The sequence below is a fragment of the Perca fluviatilis genome, chromosome 12 (genome assembly GCF_010015445.1).
Source record: "Perca fluviatilis chromosome 12, GENO_Pfluv_1.0, whole genome shotgun sequence".
In the NCBI taxonomy this organism is placed as follows: Eukaryota; Metazoa; Chordata; class Actinopteri; order Perciformes; family Percidae; genus Perca; species Perca fluviatilis.
This window is the reverse complement of record NC_053123.1, coordinates 37637942-37646408: the sequence shown is the minus strand read 5'-3', so window position 1 is coordinate 37646408 and position 8467 is coordinate 37637942. Positions and strand designations below refer to the sequence as shown.

At 38.6% G+C, this 8467-nt stretch overlaps 1 long non-coding RNA gene across 1 annotated transcript; it reads left to right on the top strand.

The window, feature by feature from the left end:
• Window positions 1-7344: 7344 nt before the first annotated feature.
• LOC120570196 lies at window positions 7345-7994 on the top strand. The gene is made up of 3 exons (XR_005641026.1): window positions 7345-7438; window positions 7608-7708; window positions 7864-7994. It is a non-coding gene; the product is annotated as an uncharacterized LOC120570196 (long non-coding RNA).
• The last annotated feature ends 473 nt before the right edge of the window (window positions 7995-8467 follow it).

Here is an 8467-nt window from a genome sequence, read left to right as displayed (position 1 = left end):
TGCTACAACCTGGTATAATGCATTTCTCCTGTCTAAGGTTAATGTATATTGTACGTTGTCCCTGTTTAAATAAATAAATAAATGAAATGAAATAAACTATTGAGTAGTGTCAAGTCACTCCAATTTTTTCAAACTGTAAAGATGAAAAGGTTTGTAATTTGTGTATTGGTGTTTGATGCTAGTGTTTTTACCCTCAGTGTGTTCTGAGTGACAGTGTGTGTGTGTGAGTGTGTGTGTGTGTGTGTTATCTCAGTGAGGACTATGCATAGTGTTTGGCTGCACTGAGCCTGTTTAGCAGGTGATGTGAACTGTTTAGCTCAGGTGATTGTTGGTAGTGCAGACTGTAGTTTGAGTTTTGCACATGTGACTCCAGTTGTGCCCACTGTTGTTTAGCAATCGGAAAAAACTGTAAAGGTGAGTGCAGCATTGGGTTTCTAAAAGCCAGAATTCTGCATCAGCCAACCTGCTTGCTGCCTCCTCACAGCAAGGGAGAACTAATCACTCAACCAAATCCTGACTGTTTGCTGTCCTGGCTCCTAAATGGTGGAATGAGCTACCTATCGACATCAGGATGGCCGAAAGCCTACATATCTCCCGCTAAAAACACATCTCTTCCAATCCAATCCACTTTATATATAGCTCGATTTTAACAAACACAAGGTTTCCAAAGTGCTGCACAAAAAGATAACACAATAAAAGCAAAGAGGTACCCAATATAAAGATAAACATACATGCAATAAAAATAAAAATTAAATTAAATAAGTAGAATAAATAAAAACTAAAATGCACTGTCCACACACACTTAAAATAAGCAAGAATACACACAAGATCAACACTCTACCTGGTGTTAACCGACTACACCTCGGATAAACATCCAAAATAAAATCTGCACTTTCATATGGTTCTTTGTAGTTTTGCTTATTTAAATAAACATGACCCCTTTAACTTAAGGACAAGTACACAGTTCTTGTACACAAGAAATACAGCAAGAAGAACCCAGGATACTGGTTTGATCAAATCAGTTCTTGTGTAAGTTTAAACAACCGTGGGAGAGAGTGTGTTCACTTCTGTAGAAACAACACTTGCAAAACACTGACAGTGTTCTTGGCAGAAGTTCAAGGAAGAAGTTTCTCTCCCACCTCATCACACACACACACACACACACACACACACACACACACACATACACACACACACACACACACACACACACACTGTAGAGATATGTCTCTAATATAGAAACGTTGTGTGTCCATCCTAGAAGCACACTATTCTATGAAGGATGAGAGATGTTAGATACTGTTGGTTTTCACCAAGGTTAAGAGGTCACGAAGAGCAGAAGAGGAAATGAGAAAGAGGACTCAACCCTTCTTACACACACACATACGTACACGAACACACACACACACACACACACACACACACACACACACACACACACACACACACACACACACACACACACACACACACACACACACACACACACACACACACACACACACACACACACACACACACATACACACACACACACACACACACACACACACACACACACACACATACACACAAACATACACACACACACACACACATACACACACACACACACACACACACACACACACACACATACACACACACACACACACACACACACAAACATACACACACACACACACACACACACACACACACACACACACACACACACACAACACACACACACACACACAAACATACAATAATACAACCATACACACACACAAACATAAACACATACACACACATACACACACTAACACACACACACACACATACCAACACACACACACACACACAAACATACAACACACATACAACACACACACACACAACACACACACACACACACACACACACACACACACATACACACACACACACATACACACACACACACATACACACACACACACACACACACACACACACACACATACACATCTATGTTACCAACAGTGGACTATCAGGCTTCACCAACCAAGTGTGGACTTCTATTTCTGGTCATTTAAAAAATACAAAAATAGAAAAGAACATTTACTTTTAAGATCAATTTTTATAATATTACTGAAAATAGGCTTTTTTATTTTTTTAAAGAAATTGCCAAGAGGGGACGTAATGCGATACAAAGAACCTGCTGGGATGTTAAAGCCTGTCCACGATGGTTGATGTTAGTGATATGAGGACGATAAGGTATCTACATATCTAATGGACCTGTCTACGATGGCTGATGTTAGTGATATGAGGACAGATAAGGTATCTACATATCTAATGGACCTGTCTACGATGGTTGATGTTAGTGATATGAGGACAGATAAGGTATCTACATATCTAATGGACCTGTCTACGATGGCTGATGTTAGTGATATGAGGACAGATAAGGTATCTACATATCTAATGTTAGTGATATGAGGACAGATAAGGTATCTACATATCTAATGGACCTGTCCACGATGGCTGATGTTAGTGATATGAGGACAGATAAGGTATCTACATATCTAATGTTAGTGATATGAGGACGGATAAGGTATCTACATATCTAATGGACCTGTCCACGATGGCTGATGTTAGTGATATGAGGACGATAAGGTATCTACATATCTAATGGACCTGTCTACGATGGCTGATGTTAGTGATATGAGGACAGATAAGGTATCTACATATCTAATGTTAGTGATATGAGGACAGATAAGGTATCTACATATCTAATGTTAGTGATATGAGGACAGATAAGGTATCTACATATCTAATGTTAGTGATATGAGGACAGATAAGGTATCTACATATCTAATGGACCTGTCCACGATGGTTGATGTTAGTGATATGAGGACAGATAAGGTATCTACATATCTAATGGACCTGTCCACGATGGTTGATGTTAGTGATATGAGGACAGATAAGGTATCTACATATCTAATGGACCTGTCCACGATGGTTGATGTTAGTGATATGAGGACAGATAAGGTATCTACATATCTAATGTTAGTGATATGAGGACAGATAAGGTATCTACATATCTAATGGACCTGTCCACGATGGCTGATGTTAGTGATATGAGGACAGATAAGGTATCTACATATCTAATGTTAGTGATATGAGGACGGATAAGGTATCTACATATCTAATGGACCTGTCTACGATGGCTGATGTTAGTGATATGAGGACAGATAAGGTATTTACATATCTAATGGACCTGTTCACAGGGTGATGTTAGTGATATGAGGACAGATAAGTATCTACATATCTAATGTTAGTGATATGAGGACGGATAAGGTATCTACATATCTAATGGACCTGTCCACGATGGCTGATGTTAGTGATATGAGGACAGATAAGGTATCTACATATCTAATGTTAGTGATATGAGGACAGATAAGGTATCTACATATCTAATGGACCTGTCTACGATGGCTGATGTTAGTGATATGAGGACAGATAAGGTATCTACATATCTAATGGACCTGTCCATGATGGTGGATGTTAGTGATATGAGGACGATAAGGTATCTACATATCTAATGTTAGTGATATGAGGACAGATAAGCATCTACATATCTAATGTTAGTGATATGAGGACAGATAAGTATCTACATAATCTAATGGACCTGTCCACGATGGTTGATGTTAGTGATATGAGGACAGATAAGGTATCTACATATCTAATGAATATTTCCAATGTTAAAGAGTAACAGATAATTCTACATATCTTGCCTGTCCACGATGGTGATGTTAGTGATATGAGGACGACATAAGGTATCTACATATCTAATGTTAGTGATATGAACAGATAAGGTCTCTCATATCTAATGTTAGTGATATGAGGACAGATAAGGTATCTACATTAATCTGTCACGATGGATGATGTTAGTATATAATACATATATCTGATGGACCTGTCCATGATGGTGGATGTTAGTGATATGAGGACAGATAAGGTATCTACATATCTAATGGACCCGTCCACGACGGTTGATGTTAGTGATATGAGGACGGATAAGGTATCTACATATCTAATGGACCTATCCTATGATGGTGGATGTTAGTGATATGAGGACGGATAAGGTATCTACATATCTAATGGACCTGTCCACGATGGTTGATGTTAGTGATATGAGGACGGATAAGGTATCTACATATCTGATGGACCTGTCCATGATGGTGGATGTTAGTGATATGAGGACAGATAAGGTATTTACATATCTAATGGACCTGTCCACGATGGTGGATGTTAGTGATATGAAGACAGATAAGGTATCTACATATCTAATGGACCTGTCCACAATGGTGGATGTTAGTGATATGAGGACAGATAAGGTATTTACATATCTAATGGACCTGTCCACGATGGTGGATGTTAGTGATATGAGGACGGAAAAGGTATCTACAGTACAGGCCAAAAGTTGTGATGGAAGCACGGAAGAATTCCGTTAAATAAACACGACCCCTTTAACTTAAGGAAAAGGTCGTGGGTGGGCTTACAGTTCCGTGGCACGCGAGAAGAACGGGACGCTTGGGTTCAGGAAGAGAAGATAGTGACTTTAGGGAACTATCCCCAGTCTCCTGGGTGAAAGTCCTGTGTTGTTTGACCCATCCACCCCCCTAATTTCAGCCTTACAAACTGCTCTCTACCGTAGTCACTCGTAATGCTACGTCGTCTTCTCATTGACTTTACATTGGCGTTGTTTTCCGTGGTGGACACACCGAATTTTCACATGTTCCGTGTCACCACCACGTAATGAGCTGTTAACAGTTCGGGGTCATTTCAGGGAATTCTGTGAGACCAGGCTGATCTGTATAGTGTCCCAAAATAACTCCTGTTGTGATTTGACACTATAAATAAATTGAATTGAATACTGGAGCAATTTCAAAGATAGTTGTTCCATCAGTCATAGGGTCCAGGTTGAAGAAGACTAAACTAACCTTTAACTCCACTTATAGAGACCTGAAACATAACAACCGTGTTGTAATGTACCGTTTAATATTGTTACCACAAGAAATACAGCAAGAAGAACCCAGGATACTGGTTTGATCAAATCAGTTCTTGTGCAAGTTTGAACAACCGTGGGAGAGGGTGTGTTCACTTCTGTAGAAACAACACTTGCAAAACACTGACAGGAGTTCAAGGAGGAAGTTTGTCTCCCACCTCGTCACGCACACACACACACACAGACACACACACACCTCGTCCCATACTGACTCTACCAGTGTCTCCTGTAGCGTCTGTACGGGACACAGCAGGCAGAGCAGCAGCTGAGGAATGATGGAGTATGAAGAGACAACGGTAGACTTTCAGCCAATCAGGGCTCATTTCAGATCCTGATCTTGTCCCGTGTGGGTCAACATATCCCTAACCCTAACTAAGTGGGTCTACCCTGAGCCTTGAAAAGTAATGCCAAGGGTCCAGAAGCAGTCTGAAGCAAACACACTTCACACAAAAGTTGTCCCGTCAGAGTCTTTTCCTATCGTGTCCCTTCCTCTGAATAACCTTCCTGCTGATATCAGATGAGGCCTTTAAATCTAAACTCAGAACTCATCTTTACACCTTAATGTTCAGTTAGCTGCTTATTATTGGCTGGTTACTCATCGTCCAATCACCTTTAAGAAGTCAAGAGAGTCCAAAGACTTTTATCTTATTACTTACACTGTGTGTGTGTGTGTTTGTGTGTATGTGTGTATGTGTGTATGTGTGTGTGTGTGTGTGTGTGTATATGTGTGTGTGTGTTTGTGTGTATGTGTGTGTGTGTGTGTTTGTGTGTGTGTGTATGTGTGTTTGTGTGTGTGTGTGTGTGTGTGTGTGTGTGTGTGTGTGTGTGCGCGTGTCTGTGTGTGTGTCTGTGTGTGTGTATCTGTGTGTGTGTGTGTGTGTGTGTGTGTGTGTGTGTGTGTGTGTGTGTCTGTGTGTGTGTATCTGTGTGTGTGTGTGTGTGTGTGTGTGTGTGTGTGTGTGTGTGTGTGTGTGTCTCCTTCAAACATCTCCAGGACTGTCTCATCTGATCTACTTCACACTTGGTTTCCAGGGTACACAGTGAACTTGGGGTTTGGAATTTGGACAGCGTTGGATATTGAATAATAATAAACTGTGACTAAAACTTAAATGAACTATGACTATGTTCCAACACTGGACTTTTAGTTATTACAAATGTTGATGAAAATGTAGACCAAATATTAGAGGTGTAGAGAGATGTATGGGCTGAAATATGTTCCACTAGAAACTGAATTTGAATTATATTTGAATTTGAATTGCTAAATTTGAATCATTGCATTGAAAAACTGAATCTGAATAGTATCATTTGAAATTTAATTCATTAGTTTGGAACTGAAGTCCAATAAAATTTGATCCTCACTGAAAATGCCACCCTCTATATATCTTCACATTTAGTTCTCACAATTCAATTTCAAGTTACGAATAAATTCAATTTCAAATTATACTATTCAGATTCAGTTTTTCAATGCAATGATTCAAATTAAACTATACAATTTAACATTATGTGATTCAAATTCAGTTTTTCAATGCAATTATTCAAGTTTAGCAATTCACGTGATTCAAATTTAGTTTCTGGTGTCACATATTTCAGCCAATAAAGATGCCTCTATTTGTGTTCATATCTGTGATTAATCCATTTAATTGATTGTATCCATCCATTATCTGTAAAAAAGTGCTTCCATTAGCATGTGGATAGGTGATGAGATTATAAAGTAGTATAACAGTAGTCTTATTATAACAGTCAGACAAATGTTTAATATGACTCACTTCCAATTTCACAGTTATTATTTTTTTTCTTGAAATTGACCTCAGATGATGACAAACCTTACATATCCTCTTCAGATTCTGTGGAAACGTTTAGCTGAACAAAGAAAACAGCTTTTAACCATATAAGGAAGTTCCTCCTCTTAAACCCCCAAACAGACCCTTATAAAAGCAGTCTTCTCTCCTCAGGTCAACAATTTTGCATTAGATATTCAGGCTATGACAGACTCTCTTACACTTTGTGCTAAAGTTAAATAATCCAAAAAAGGAACCCAATAAACTAAAAAGTGTAAAACATTTTGACTGAACCCATATTTATGATAATCATGGTTTTACTTTCCTCTCAGTCATTCTCTGACTCTCTAGATTTCAGCATGAACAATGGCGAACATTGGTAATACCGACATCAACGTGGGCTGCAACTCAGGCAACGTTGGTTCTAATAATGCCTTCGACATTCAACGTAAATCTGAGTGTGTCTATTCTTTTCTGTTAGGTTTTCTTGACAGTTTCAACAAATCTCTTTCTCGTGTGACTCTTACAGGAGGGGTTGGACCCATTGCTTCTGTGGGCAACACCAGTTGTGTCGATGTCGGAGGAAATAATTCAGGAAACATTGGATCAGGCAACAAATTCGATATAAAAGGTGAGATGTTCCTCTTATTGCTTATCCTCTTATTAAATTTAATTAAAGTGCCAGAACTGTATTAACAGTCCAGTTTATTACTTATGTTCAGATATCAACATCTTAATGGCAAAAATCTGAGTTTTTGTTCAACTTTGAATTCCTAATCTCAATTCTCATATTTTCACAGGAGGAGTGGGAGGTTGTGAAAGCGTTTGCCACACTGCTACTGTTAAACCTTGTCCTAAACCAGGATCCACTGGTTCAGGGAATTGCTGCAAATGAGCTAAGGTAAGAAATGGAAGAGATTTACTATCAGATGTGAGCATATGCGTGTGATATGTTAATTCTTTACCTTTGAATGGATCATTGTAAAACAATTTAATCTGGATTTTCTCATCAATATTTTTGATCTTTTTTAATCTCTTTGTGTTTCTCCATTTTAGGAAATCGGCCTCCAACTCTTCCAAAAACAAGGCACCATTTGTTGAATGTTGAATTCATGATTTCAAATCAACAGTATGAATGTAAAGGAAATATGAGTGAAAATAAAGTAGAGTACCTGCTCTATGAGACCGTCTTTGGCTGAATATTTATCATTTCTACTGACCTTGCTCTGAGGAATATTCAGTGCTCTTATATTCTTTGTCCTTCATCCAAACATTGTCATGCATTTGCTTTCATTTTGGATTTCTCTTTGTGATATAGTTTTTGTCAGTAAACTGACTAACTAGCAGTTGGGTTTTCTAAAGACATATTCCAGTATTTAAGCTAAAATTATTTACTGTGATTGCACACTGATAATCTCCCTTCAATCTGTTATGCTTCTGCAAAACAGTGGCTCCCTCCTCTTATCCTAATTGTAACCTAATATAATAAAACACACTAAGATGTTAGTGTTACTAAACACCTTTAAGTCACAATGGCTAAACATGGTTTGCTTTAATTTTGATATAAGCTTCCCTTGTCTCAACTCCAAAGAGGATGATGAGGGGTCTGTTGCTCCTTGGTGGGACAGTTTCTGAAATTGAGGGCCATGTGTTTCACAAT